The sequence below is a fragment of the Patagioenas fasciata genome, chromosome 30 (genome assembly GCF_037038585.1).
Source record: "Patagioenas fasciata isolate bPatFas1 chromosome 30, bPatFas1.hap1, whole genome shotgun sequence".
In the NCBI taxonomy this organism is placed as follows: Eukaryota; Metazoa; Chordata; class Aves; order Columbiformes; family Columbidae; genus Patagioenas; species Patagioenas fasciata.
This window is the reverse complement of record NC_092549.1, coordinates 1,320,669-1,334,418: the sequence shown is the minus strand read 5'-3', so window position 1 is coordinate 1,334,418 and position 13,750 is coordinate 1,320,669.

The following is a 13,750-nucleotide window of genomic DNA, read 5'->3' as shown; positions in this document are numbered from 1 at the left end:
ACACTAATTTCAGACCCAGATCAGTCTGTGCGCAGAACAACACTGACTGCAACACAGCTAACCCAGAATTTCACATTCACATCACTTCCCCCTCTCATTTACTCTCATGTGTACAGATGCATCTGAACGGGGAGCGCGGTGGCACTTTAATAATGGAACCGGTTCTCATTTTGTAATTATCTCCCCGAACAAAATTCTTTTGGTACCAAATATAAACATGCGAAGTAAAAGGCTGAGCTCAGACACGCAAACCGCACGCCAAGCTCAAATGTACAAACAGATCACAATTACATTCATTGAAGACAATATCTCGATTTTAGCCTTGCGCCTTTGGGCCGCTCACTGCTCAGCCGGGTGGAGGCACCGCTGGGGCTCCTGACAAACAGGGCAGTGCGGCTGGAGCCCCATCGGCACCCGCCCCGCTGCTCCAGCGAGCTGGGCTGGGCAAGGCTTTGATTGGTGTCCATCTGGGTGGTACAACTGTTATCCCAAAACCAGGGGTCTGTACTCGGTGTGCACACGGAAGAAAAGCCACATTTAGTACACCGAGATGAGACACAGCCTGTCAAAAGCAGCACGAAAAACACACGTTCTCACTGTTTTCCCTACACACTACACTGAATTCTAAACAATGTAGCCTTGTATTAACTTTCCAAACATTAACATAATGTGTTTTCCAGTAAAACATAGGCTGTGTTGTAAATCCAAAGCGAGTAATGCCATGGTTTGCACAGTTCTGATGTGAATATTGGTGTTTGTGCCCAGCAACACATTGTATTTCATTGTGAATGCGCCAGAATATTTCCGGTCTGACTTTGTGTTGTACAGATAATGTCAGATTGGTTTTAGATCGTGTGGGTTCAAGGTTTGCACAGCTGAACGTGCTGCCGTGGTCTGCATCTGTCTGTCCAGAGCCGGTAACGTGTATGTTTGTACAGCTTGTGTGTGATTTCTGTTTCTTGCAATAACAATTGTTTGGAGTGTGGTTTTTGCCATTTTCACATTGTATCACTCAGCTCTTGTTTTTCAATGCTTTTTTTTTTGCCTAATGGTTTTTGGAAAAGTTCTCAAAAACCACTGAGAAACCGTTATTGTTAAACTTGGTGCTGTTTCTTACTTGTGACCTGGGGCTTCAAAGAAATACCCAAACCAATACATTCCATATGTTTGGAAGACAGTTCTGTGCAGCTAAATGATTCCTTTTCTTGTCCTTAAATACTTGGGCATTTGTACTAAAACTGTGTAACAGGAGTGATATTGTTGGGGCACCTCTGAGTATAAGTTTGTCTTGAATAGATTGCCATGAATTCAGACGCTGCTGCTCCACAAAGTGATGTTCTGAAGTTCTGCATTTGATCTTTTCACTTCATCTGATGAAGCAGTGGAGTTTAATCGTTTGTCTGCAAATGAAACTCCCTAAAAGGCAGTGTACAGGGAACCTGCGGCAGGGAGCTCCTGATTCCCACCTGACTCCTCCAAAGGCCTCTCTTAAAAGTGAACAAAAGCCAACAAAAGCTGCGGCCCCTCCCTCCTGGGCCACTGCGGTGGGCGCCTCCCCTGAGACCGCAGGAAGGTCCAGGCTCCTTGTCCTGAGTGGTCAGGGCATCGCTGGCAGGTGGCACCTGCTCGCCTGCTCAGGGCCACTCTTGGGTGCCTTCATGGCCCAAAATCCCTGGGGATGCCACAGGGCCACCCACTTTTTCCTCGCAGAGGGCACCAGTGCCCAGGAGGCCTGGACATAGAGGTGGGCAGGGAAATGGAGATAGGCTGGTGTCGAGGGTTAAGATTGCGGGGTGACAATCAAACCCTGGCAGATGTGTTGTCAACCTCCTCTCCCCCCCACTTCCCCCTTTTGCCCCTCCCTCTCCCCCCTTCCCACTCAGGGCAGGCGATCGGGAGGGGAAGAAGCACAGAGGGGAGAGAGTTGGAAAAGTTAAAGATGTTTTACTGATGCTACTGATAAGAATAGAGAAAATAATACAAATATACAAAACCAATCTTGAAACTCTCAGCAACTGCAGAGCAGGCACCCAAAGTCCTGGATTGGACTCTGCAGCCAACCGGAGCTGGATTCAGTCTGTCACTGGCCTCAGTTCGCAGGGACGACCAGCAAGGTCCTCTCCTAATGTCAGCCATGAGCAGAAGGGAAGGAAAAAGGGAAAAGGGAAGGAAAAGGAACGAGATCCTCGTGATCTCCCGCTTTTATATGAAGTATTCACGTGAATGGAATGTTATTCACCGTTGGTCAGTCTCTCGGTCACCAGTTTCTCGTTGCCCCTCTCGCGAGATGTCCATCCATGCTTATCAATAAGTTTCCATTCCATTGCTGGGTTTGCCAAAACATGTGTTGGGTTCTCCAGGAAAATGCAGCTGATATGAAGCTTGAGCTGACAGGCAAATTCACTACAAGAGAAACTTGTTTTTAACAAAACCAGGACCCCAGGGCCCAAGTGACAAGGGGGGTCCCCACGGTGCCACGATGAGCCCTGGGGACAAGGGGGTACCCCGGATGTCACAATGGGCCATGGGGACTACGGGGGGTACCCAGGATGCCACAATGAGCCCTGGGGACAAAGTGGGGTCCTGGGAAGTCACAATGGGTCCCAGTGACAAAGGGGGTGTCCATGGTGCCACAATGGGCTCTGGGGACAAAGCGGGGTCGCCAGGATGTCACAATGGGCTCTGGGGACAATGAGGGGTCCAGGGACACCACAATGGGCCCTGGGGACAAAGGGGTTCCCCAGGATGTCACAATGGGCCCTGGGGACAGAGGGGTCCCCTGAATGTCACAATGGGCCCTAGGGACAAGGAGGGTCCTGGGATGTCACAATGGGCCCAAGTGACAAAGGGGGGTCCCCAGGATGTCACAATGGGCCCTGGGGACAAGGAGGGTCCTGGGATGTCACAATGGGCTCTTGGGACAAAGGGGGTCTACACCGTGTAACAATGGGCCCTGGGGACAAAGGGGGGTCCCCAGGATGTCATAATGAGCCCTGGGGACAAAGGGGGTTCCCACGGTGTCACAATGGGCCCTGGGCACAAAGGGGGTCCCCAGCATGTCACAGTGGGCCCTGGGGACAACGGGGTGTCCTGGGACGTCACAATGGGCCCTGAGGGCAAAGCGGGTCCCCAGGATGTCACAATGGGCTCTGGGGACAAAGGGGGCTCCCAATGATGTCACAATGGGCCCTGGGGACAAGGGTTGTCCCACCCTGTCACAATGGGCCCTGGGGACAAAGGGGGTCCCCATGGTGCCACGATGGGCCCTGGGGAAAAGGGGGTCTCCAGGATGTCACAATGGGCCCTGGAGACATAGAGGGGTCCTGGGATGTCACAATAGGCCCTGGGGACAAAGGGGGTCCCCAGCATGTCACAAAGGACCCTGGGGACAACGGGGTGTCCTGAAACGTCAAAATGGACCCTGGGGACAAAGTGGGGTCCTGGGATGTCACAATGGGCCCTGCGGACAAGGGGGGTGCCCAGGGTGTCACAATGGGCCCTGCGGACAAAGTGGAATCCTGGAATGTCACAATGGGCCCTGGGGACAAAGGGGGTCCACATGATGTCACAATGGGCCCTGGGGACAATGGGAGGTGCCTAGGGTGTCACAATGGGCCCTGAGGACAAGGGGGGGGCCCATGGTGTCACAGTCGGTCCCCAGTGACAAGCGAGTTCCCCATGTTGTCCCAACAGGCCCTGGAGACAAAGGCGGGTCCTCTGAATGTCAGAATGGGCCCTGGTGACAAAGGGGGATCCCATCCTGTCACAATGGCCACTGGGGACAATGGGGGGTCCTGGGATGTTACAATGGGTCCTGAGGACAAAGCGGGGTCCCCATGGTGTCACAATGGGCACTGGGGACGAGGGGGTCCCCAGGATGTCACAATGCGCCCTGGGGACAATGGGGGTCCTTGGATGTCACAATGGGCCCTGGGGACAAAGGCTGCTCCTTAGGATGTCACAATGGGCTCTGGGGACAAAGTGGGGTCCTTGGATGTCACAATGGGCCCCAGTGACAAAGGGGGTCCCCATGGTGTCACAATGGCCTCTGGGGACAAAGGGGGTGCCCTGGATGTCACAATGGGCCCTGGGGACAAGAGGGGTCCCGACGGTGTCACAATGGGCCCTGGGGACAAAGGAGGTCACCCAGAATGTCACAATGGGCCCCACTGACAAGGGGGGTCCCCACGGTGTCACAATGGGGAAACAGGGAGTGCTGGGACATCACAATGGGTCCTGGGGACAAAGGGGGTCCCCAGGATGTCACAATGGGACCTGGGGACCAGAAGGAATCCCCACGGTGTCACAATGGGCCCTGGGGACAATGGGGGTCCCCACGGTGTCAGAACGGGCCCTGGGGACAAAGGGGAATCCTGGAATGCCACAATGGGCCCCAGTGACAAAGGCGGTCCCCATGGTGCCACAATGGGCCCTGGGGACAAAGGGGGGAGCCCATGGTGTCATAAGGGGTGCCCAGTGACAAGGGGGGTCCCCATTGTATCATGATGGGCCCTGGGGACAAAGGGTGTCCCCAGGATGTTACAATGGGCCCTCGGGACAAGGGGTGTTCCCAGGATGTCACAATGAGCCCTGGGACAATGGCGGTTCCTAGGATGTCACAATGGGCCCTGGAGACAAAGGGGGGTCCCCAGGATGTCACAATGGGCCCTGGGGACAATGGGGGGTCCTGGGATGTCACGATGGGCCCCAGGGACAAATGGGGTCCCCATGATGTCACAATGGGCCATGGGGACAAAGGGCGTAGCTTGAATGTCACAATGGGCCCTGGGGACAAATGGGGGGTCCTGGGATGTCACAATGCGCCCTGGGGACAAAGGGGGGCCCATGGTGCCACAATGGGCCCTGGGGACAAATAGGGTCCCCAGGATGTCACAATGAGCCCTGGGAACAAGGGGGGTCCCCACGGTGTCACAATGGGCCCTGGGGACAATGTTGGGTCCCCAGGATGTCACAATGGGGTCTTGGGACAAAGGGGGTCCCCAGGATGCCGCAATGGGCCCTGGGGACAAAGTGGGGTCCTGGGATGTCACAATGGGCCTCAGTGACAAATGGGGTCCCCATGGTGCCACAATGGGCCCTGGGGACAATGGGGGGTCCTGGGATGTCACGATGGGCCCCAGGGACAAATGGGGTCCCCATGGTATCACAATGGGCCATAGAGACAAAGGGGGTCCCTTGAATGTCACAATGGGCCCTGCGGACAAGGGGGGTCCCCACGGTGTCACAATGGGCCCCGGGGACAAGAGGTCCCCTGAATGTCACAATGGGCCCTGTGGACAAAGTGGGGTCCCCAGGATTTCACAATGGGCCCTGGGGACAATTTGGGGTCCTGGGACATCACAATGGGGCCTAGGGACAAAGGGGGTGCCCAGGATGTCACAAAGGGCCCTGAAGACAAGGGGGGGTCCTCATGGTGTTACAATGGGACCTGGGGACGATGGGGAGTCCTGGAACGTCACAATGGGGCCTAGGGACAAAGGGGGTGCCCAGGATGTCACAAAGGGCCCTGAAGACAAGGGGGGGTCCTCATGGTGTTACAATGGGACCTGGGGACAAAGTGGGGTCCTCACAGTGTCACAATGGGCCCTGCAGACAACGGGGGGGTCCTGGGACATCACAATGGGCCCTGGGGACAAGGGGGGGTCCCCATGGTGTCACAATAAGCCCTGGGGACAAAGGGGGGTCCCCACGGTGTCACAATGGGCCCTGGGGACAAAGTGGAATCCTGGAATGTCACAATGGGCCCCAGTGACAAATGGGGTCCCCATGGTGCCACAATGGACTCTGGGGACAAAGGGGAGGTCCCCATCGTGTCACAATGGATCCCCAGTGACTTGGGGTGTCCACATGGTGTCACGATGGGCCCTGGGGACAAAGGTGGGTCCCCTGCATGTCACAATGGGACCTAGGGACAAAGTGGTTCCCTAGGATGTTACAATGGGCCCTGGGGACAAAGGGGGGTGCCCTGAATGTCACAATGGGCCCTGGGGACAATGGGAGGTCCTGGGATGTCACAATACGCACTGGGGACAAAGGGGGGGTCCCCATGGTGTCACAATGTTTCCCCAGTGACAAGTGGGGTACCCATGGTGCCACTATGGGCCATAGAGGACAAGGGGGGGTCCCCACGGTGGCACAATGGGCCCCAGTGACAAAGGGGGTTCCCATGGTGTCACAATGAGCCCTGGGGACAAAGGGGGTCCTGGGACAACACAATATGCCCTGGCGATAAGGGGGGGTCCCCAGGATGTCACAGTGGGCTCTGGGGACAAAGGGGTTCCCCACAGTGTCACAATGGGTCCCAGTGACAAAGGGGGGTCCCCTGGATGTCACAATGGGCCCTGGGGACAAAGGGGGTCCCCACGGTGTCACAATAAGCCCTGGGGACAAGGGGGGGTCCCCAGGATGTCACAATGGGCCCTGGGGACAATGGGGGTCTCCATGGTGCCACAATGGGCCCTGGGGACAAAGGGGGTCCCCAGAATGTCACAATGGGGCCTGGGGACAAAGGGGTTTCCCCATGGTGTCAAAATGGGTCCACAGTGACATGGGGGGTCCCCATGGTGTCAGAATGGGCCCTGGGGACAAGAGGGTCCCCAGGATGTCACAATGGGCCTCAGGGACAATGGGGGGTCCCCAGGATGTCACAATGGGCCCTGAGGACAAGGGGGGGTCCCCATGGTGTCACAATGGGTCCCCAGTGACAAGAGGGGTCCCCATGGTGTCACAATGATCCCTGGGGAGAATGGGGGGTCCTGGGATGTCACAATGGGTCCCCAGTGACAAAGGGGGTCCCCACCCTGTCACAATGGGCCCTGGGGACAAATGGGGTCCCCAGGATGTCACAATGGGCTCTGGGGACAATGGGTGGTCCTGGGATGTCACAATGGGCCCTGGGGGCAAAGGGGGTCCCCACAGTGTCACAATGGGCCTTGGGGACAAGGGGGGTCCCCAGCCTGTCACAATGGGCCCTGGGGACAAAGGAGGTCACCCAGGATGTCACAATGGGCCCCAGTGACAAGGGGGGTCCCCACGGTGTCACAATTGCCCTGGGGACAACGGGCAGTCCTGGGATGTCACAATGGGCCCTGGGGACAAAGGGGTTCCTAGAATGTCACAATGGGCCCTGGGGACAAGACGGGGTCTCCACGGTGTCACAATGGGCCCTGGGGACAAAGCGGGGTCTCCAGGATGTCAGAATGAGCCCTGGTGACAAGGGGGGTCCCCACCCTGTCACAATGGGTCCTGAGGACAAGAAGGGGTCCCCATGGTGTCACAATAGGCCCTGGGGACAAAGATGGGTTCCCTGAATGTCACAATGGACCCTGGGGACAGAGGAGGTCCCCAGGATGTCACAATGGTTCCCCAGTGACAAGGGGGGTCCCCATGGTGCCAGTATGGGCCCTGGGGACAAGGGGGGCTTGGTAGGGCAGGATTTGGGGGTGGAAAGTTTAGGGGGTAGGGCTGGGGGTGCAGGATTTGGGGGTGAAGGGGTTGTGGGGTGCAGGGTTCTGGGGTGCAGGGTTTGGGAGATCGGGACGTGGGGCTGGAGGATTTGGGGGTGCAGGGTTTGGAGCAGCAGGATCTGGGGGTGCAGAGTTGGGGGTAGCAGGGTTTTGGGGAGCAGGGTTTCGGGGTCAGGATTTAGGGGGACAGGGTTTGGGGGGCAGGGCTGGGAGGGATGATTTTGGGGTGCAGGGTTTAGGGCAGCAGGATCTTGGGGTGAAGGGGTTTGGGGTGAAGGGTTGGGTAGGACAGGATTTGGGGTGCAGGATTTTAGGGTGCAACTTGTGGGGAGCAGGATTTGGGGTACAGGGTTTGGGGGTGCAGGGTTTAGTGGTGCAGGGTTTGGGTGCAGGTCTTGGGGAGGCAGAATTGGGGGTGCAGGTTTTTGGAGTTAAGGGATTTGGGGGTGCAGATTTTGGGTGTTCAGGCCCTGGGGGTGCAGGATTTGGGGATGTAGGTTTTGGGGGGCAGGGCTTAGGGTTTCAGTATCTTGGGTTGAAGAGGTTTGGGGTGAAGGGTTGTGTACGGCAGGATTTGGGGGTGCAGGGCTTTGGGCTGCAGGTTTGGGGGTGCAGGGTTCGCATGTTCAGGACCCGGGGGTGCAGGATTTGGGTTTGCAGGTTTGGGGAATTTTGGGGTAAAGGATTTGGGGTGCAGGGTTGGGGGACGCAGGATCTGAGGGTGCAGTGTTTGGGGTGCAGAGTTAGGGGCTGCAGGATCTGGGGTGCAGGGTTTGGGGGGCACTGTTTTGGGGGGAAGGATTTGCGAGATGCAGGGTTTAAGGGTTTAGGATTTGGAGGTGTCGAATTTTGGGGTGCAGGAGGTGTGGGGTTTGGGGTTGCAGGATTTGGGGGAGAATGGTTTGGGGGTGCAAGACTTGAGGGTGCAGGGTTTGGGGGTTTGGGACATGGGGCTGGAGGATTTGGGGGTGCAGGATTTGGGGTGCAGTGTGTGGGGGTGCAAGATCTTGGGGTGTACGAGCTTTGGGTGTGGGATTTGAAGGACAATGATTTGGGGGTGCAGGGATTGGGGGTGTAGGGTTTTGGGGTTGCTGCGTTTGGAGATTCGGGATGTGGAGGTCAAGGATTTAGGGGTACAAGGGCTGGTTGCAGGATGTGGGGTACAGGGTTTGGGTGCAGGATTTGGGGTGCAGGGTTTGAAGTGCAGGGCTAAAGGGGGCAGGATATGGAGGTGCAAGATTTGGTGGTCTGGGGTACTGGGGTGCAGGGTTTTGGGGTGCGGGATTTGGGGGTGCAGGTTCCATGTGTTTAGGAACTGGGGGGGAGGGTTTTTTGGTGCGGACTTTTGAGTGCAAGTTTGAGGGGCCTTGATTTTGGGGTGCATGGTTTGGGGGGCAGGATTCCGGGTGTAAGGTTTTGAGGTGCAGGACTTGGGGGCGCAGGTTTCACACGTTAAGGAACTGGGGCTGCAGAGGTTGGGGGTGCAGCGTTGTGGGCTGCAGGGTTGAAGGGTGCAGGATTTAGGGGTACAGGTTTTGGGGGTGCAGGAGCTGGGGGTGCAGGCTGTAGGGATCAGAATATGGGGGTGCAGGATCTGGGGTGCAGGATCTGGGTGAGCAGGCTGTTGGGGCACAGAACCTTGTAGTTCAGCGTTTAGAGGCAGGATTTGGGGTGCAGGGCTTTGGGGTGAGGGGTCAGGGGTGAGGGGTTCAGGTGTTCAGCACCTGGGGGTGCAGGACTTGGGGGTTGGAGGATTTGGGGGTGCAGGGATATGGGGTGCAACCTGTGGGGTGCAGGGTTTTGGGCATAGGGTTTTGGGGTGCAGAGTTTTGGGGGGGAGGATTGGGGGAGCAGGGTTTTGGGGTGCAAGGTTCAGTGGTGCAGGGTTCTGGGGGTGCAGGGTTTAGCGCCAGAATTGGGGGTGCAGGGTTTGGGATTGCAGGGTGTTGGGGGAAGGATCTGGGGGTACACGATTTGGGGTAGCAGGGTTTTGGGGAGCAGGGTTTCGGGGTCAGGCTTTAGGGGGACAGGGTTTGGGGGGCAGGGCTGGGAGGGATGATTTGGGGGTGCAGGGTTTACGGCAGCAGGATCTTGGGGTGAAGGGGTTTGGGGTGAAGGGTTGGGTAGGACAGGATTTGGGGTGCAGGATTTTAGGGTGCAACTTGTGGGGGCAGGATTTGGGGTACAGGAGGTTGGGGGTGCAGGGTTTGGGGGTGTAGGATTTAGTGGAGCAGGGACTGGGGGTGAAGGTCTTGTGGAGGCAGAATTGGGGGTGCAGATTTTGGGTGTTCAGGACCTGGGGGTGTAGGATTTGGGGATGTAGGTTTTGGGGGGTAGATTTTGGGGTGCTGGGTTCGGGACATGGGTCTGGAGGATTTGGGGGCGCAGGGTTAAGGGGTTTAGGATTTTGGGGTGCACAGTTTAGGGTGCACGTTCTGGGCATGTATGATTTGAGAGTGCAGGGCTTTGGGGTACAGGATTTGGGGTGCAGGGTTTTGGGGTCAGGATCGGGGGGTGCAGGGTGTTGGGGAGAAGGATTTGGGGGTGCAGCATTTTGAAGGGCAGGGTTTGGAGGAGGGAGGGTTTGGGGGTGAAGGATTTGGTGGTTCAGGTTTTGGGGGTGCAGTGTTAAGGGGGTGGAGGATTAGGGGTGCAGGATTTGGGGGTTCAGGATTTGGGGGTGCAGGGTATGGGAGGGAAGGATCTGGGGCTTCAGGATTTGGGGGTGCACCGTTTGGGGGTGCAGGGTTTAGAAGTCAGGTCTCAGAGTGCAGAGTTTGGGGTGCAGGGGCTTGGGGGGAAATTGAACGTTGCAGAGTGTGGGGTGCACAGGACTGGGACACAGGATTTGGGGGTGCGGGGTTTCAGGATTCAAGATTTGGAGGTGTGGAGTTTTGGGGTGTAGGGGTTGGGAATGCAGGGTGGTGGGGGTGAGAGATTTGGGTGCAGGATTTGGGGGTGCAGAGTCTTGGGAGTCAAGGATCTAGGGCTGCAGGATTTGGGGGTTCAGTGTTTAGGGCAGCACAATCTTGGGGTGCAGGGGTTTGCAGTGAAAGGTTTGGTAGGGCAGGATTTGGGGTGCAGGATTCTGGGGTGCTGGGTTTGGGGCACAGGATTTGGTGTTGCAGGGATGGGGTTGAAGGGCTTGGGTTTCCAGGCCTTTGAGGTGCAGGATTTGGAGGTGCAAGGTTTGGGAGGGAATTCTTTGGGGTGCAGGGTTTGGGGTTCCAGGAGGTGGGGGAAGGACCTTGGGGTGTAGGGTTTGGGGGGGCAGGGTTTTGGGGGAAGGATTTGGGGGTGCAGGGTTTTGAAGTGCAGCGTTTCAGGGGGGCATGATTTTGGGGGTGCACATGTGGGGGTCCAGGTTTGGGGGGTGCAGAGTTTGTGAATGGAGGATTTTGGGGTGCTGGGTTTGGGGATGCCTAATTTGGGGGTGCAGTGTTTGGGTGTTCAGGACCTGGGGGTGCTGCGTTTGGGAATGCAGGCTTTGGGGGTGCAGGGCTCAGGATTTGGGAGGGCAGGATTAGGGGGTGTAAGATTTCAGGGTTTAGGGGTGCAAAGTCTGGTAGGGCTGAATTATAGGGGTGCAGGATTTGAGGGGCAGGGTTTGGGGGTGCAGGTTTTGAGGGTGCAAGGTTTGGGTGTTTAAGATTTAGGGGAGCAGGATCTTGGGGTGCAGGGCTTTTGGGTGAGGGATTTAGGGTTCAGGCTTAGGGGTGCAGGGTTTGGGGGTGCAGGGTGTTGGGGAAGGATTTGGGGGTGCAGGGTTTGGAGGTGCAGTGTTTCAGGGATCACGGTTTGGGGGGCAGAATTTGGGGTGCAGGGTTTGGGATGGCAGGATTAGGGGGAGCAAGACTGTGGGGTGCAGGGGTTTGGGGTGAAGGGTTTGGTAGGGCACGATTTGGGGTGCAGGCTTTAGGAAGGAAGGAAGGAAAGAAGGATCTGGAGGTGCAGGATTTGGGGGTGCAGGGTTTAGGGGTGCAGGATTTAAGGGTGCAGGGGTTTGGGTGAAGGGTTTGGTAGGGCAGGAATTTGGGGTGCAGGGTTTGGGGGTGCAGGGTGTTTGGGGAACGATCTGGGGGTACAGGGTTTGGGGTGCTGGGTTTGGGGGTTAAAGGATTTGTGGGGGCAGGGTTCAGGTGTTCAGGACCTGGGCGTGCAGGGTTTGCGGGTTCAAGGTTCCAGGTGCATTGTTTGGGGGGAGAGGACTTGGGGGTGCAGAGTTTTGGGGTGCAGGGCTTGTGAGAGAGGAATCGGGGGTGCAGGATTTGGGGGTTCAGGGTTTAGGGTAGCAGGATCTTGGGGTGCAGGATATGGGGGTGCAGTGTTTGTGGGTGCAGGGTTCTGGGGGTCAGGATCTGGGGGTGCATGATTTGGGGGCTCAGGGTTTGGGGATGAAGGGTCTTGGGGTGCTGGGCTTTGGGGTGCAGTGTTGGGGTGCAGGGTTTAGGGGGGCAGGTTTTGCGTGTTCAGGAACTGGGGGTGCAGGATTTTGTGTTGAAGGGTTCTGGGGTGCCAGGGTTGGCCTGCAGGGGTTGGGGTGCAGTATTTTGGGGCGCAGGGGTTTGGGGTTCAGGACCTGTGGCTGCAGGGCCTTAGGGAACTGGATTTCAGGGGTGCAGGATTTAAGGGGTGCAGGGGCTTTGGGAGAGGGATTTGGGCTTCAGGGTCTGAGGGGTGCAGGGTTTGGTGGGGAAGGGTTTGGGGGTGCCTGGTTTAGGGTTGCAGGATTTGGGGGTCAAGGGTCTGGAGGTGCCAGGGTTTTGGGGGGCAGGATATAGGGGTGCAGGATTTGAGGGTGCAGGGTTGTGGAGTGCAGAGATTTGCAGGTGCAAGATCTGGGATTGTAGGGTTTTGGGGTGCAGGTTTTGGGGAGGAAGGATTTGGGGTGCAGGGTTTAAAGGTTCACGATCTGGAGGTGCAGCGTTTTGGGGTGCAGGGTTATGGGGCTATGGGTTTTGGGAGGGAAGGATCTGGGGGTGCAGGGTGTAGGGATCACAGTATGGGGGTGCAGGATTCTGGGGTGCAGGATCTGGGGAGCAGGATCTGGGGGAGCAGGGTTTGGGGTGCAGAACCTTGTTGTTCAGGGTTTAGAGGCAGGATTTGGGGGTGCAGGGCTTTGGGGTGAGGAGTTGGGAGTGCAGGGTTCAGGACTTGGGGGCTGGAAGATTTGGGGGTTGGAGGATTTGGGGGTGCAGGGTTGGGTAAGGAAGGATCTGAGGGCACAGGGTTTGAAGTTTCAGGACTTGGGGTGCAGGATTTGGGGGTACAGGATTAATGGGTGCAGGGTGTTTGGGGAAAGGATTTGGGGGTGCAGGGTTTTGAAGTGCAGGGTTTAAAGGGGCAGGATATGGGGTGAACGATTTGGGGGTGCACATTTTTGGGGTGTGTAACATTTGAGAGTGCAGGGATTTGGGGTGAGCGATTTCAGGGTGCCGGGTTTGGGGGGGAAGGATCTGCGGGTGCAGGGTTTGTCAGTGCATTGATTGGGGGTCAGAATTTGAGGGCGCAGGGTTTGTGGGGCAGGATTTTGGGTGCAGGGTTTGGGGAGCAGGATCTGGGGGTGATGGATTTGGGTGACAAGGTTTCACAGGCGGGCTTTGGGGGAGCAGAGTTCAGGGGTGCAAGGTTTTGGGGGACAGGTTTGGACATAAAAGATTCGGGGGCGAATGGTTTGGGGGAACGATTTTGGGGTGCAGGATTTCGGGGTGCAGTATTTGGGGTTGCAGGTTTGGGGGGTGCAAGTTGTGGGGCGGCAGGATATCGGGTACAGGGTTCTGGGCTGCAGAGTTTGGGGGTGCAGGATTTCAACGTGCAGGGTTCTGGGGTGCAGTATCTGGGGGTCCAGGGTTTGGCAGTGCATTGGCTTTGGGGGTTGAAGGATTTGGGGGTGCAGGGTTTGGGGATGCAGGATTTGGGGGTGCAGGATTTGGGGGTGCAGAGTTAGGGGGCAGGATTTTCAGTGCAGGGCTTCAGGGCACAGAACTTGGTGGTGCAGGATCTGGGGGCGCAGGTTTTCGGTGGGGAATTTGGGGGTGCAGGGTGTTGAGGAAGGATCTGGGGGTGCAATATTTGGGCTTTAAGGGTTTAGGGGGGCAGGATCTGGCAGTGCAGAGTTTGGGGACAGGACCTGGGGGTGCAGCGATTGGGGTTACAGGTTTTGGGGGTGCAGGGTGGAGGGAATCGTTTGAGGTGCAGGGTTAGGAGAGTGCAGGATTTCTGGGTGCAGAGTTTGGGGTGCCGGGTATGGGGCAGCAGGATCT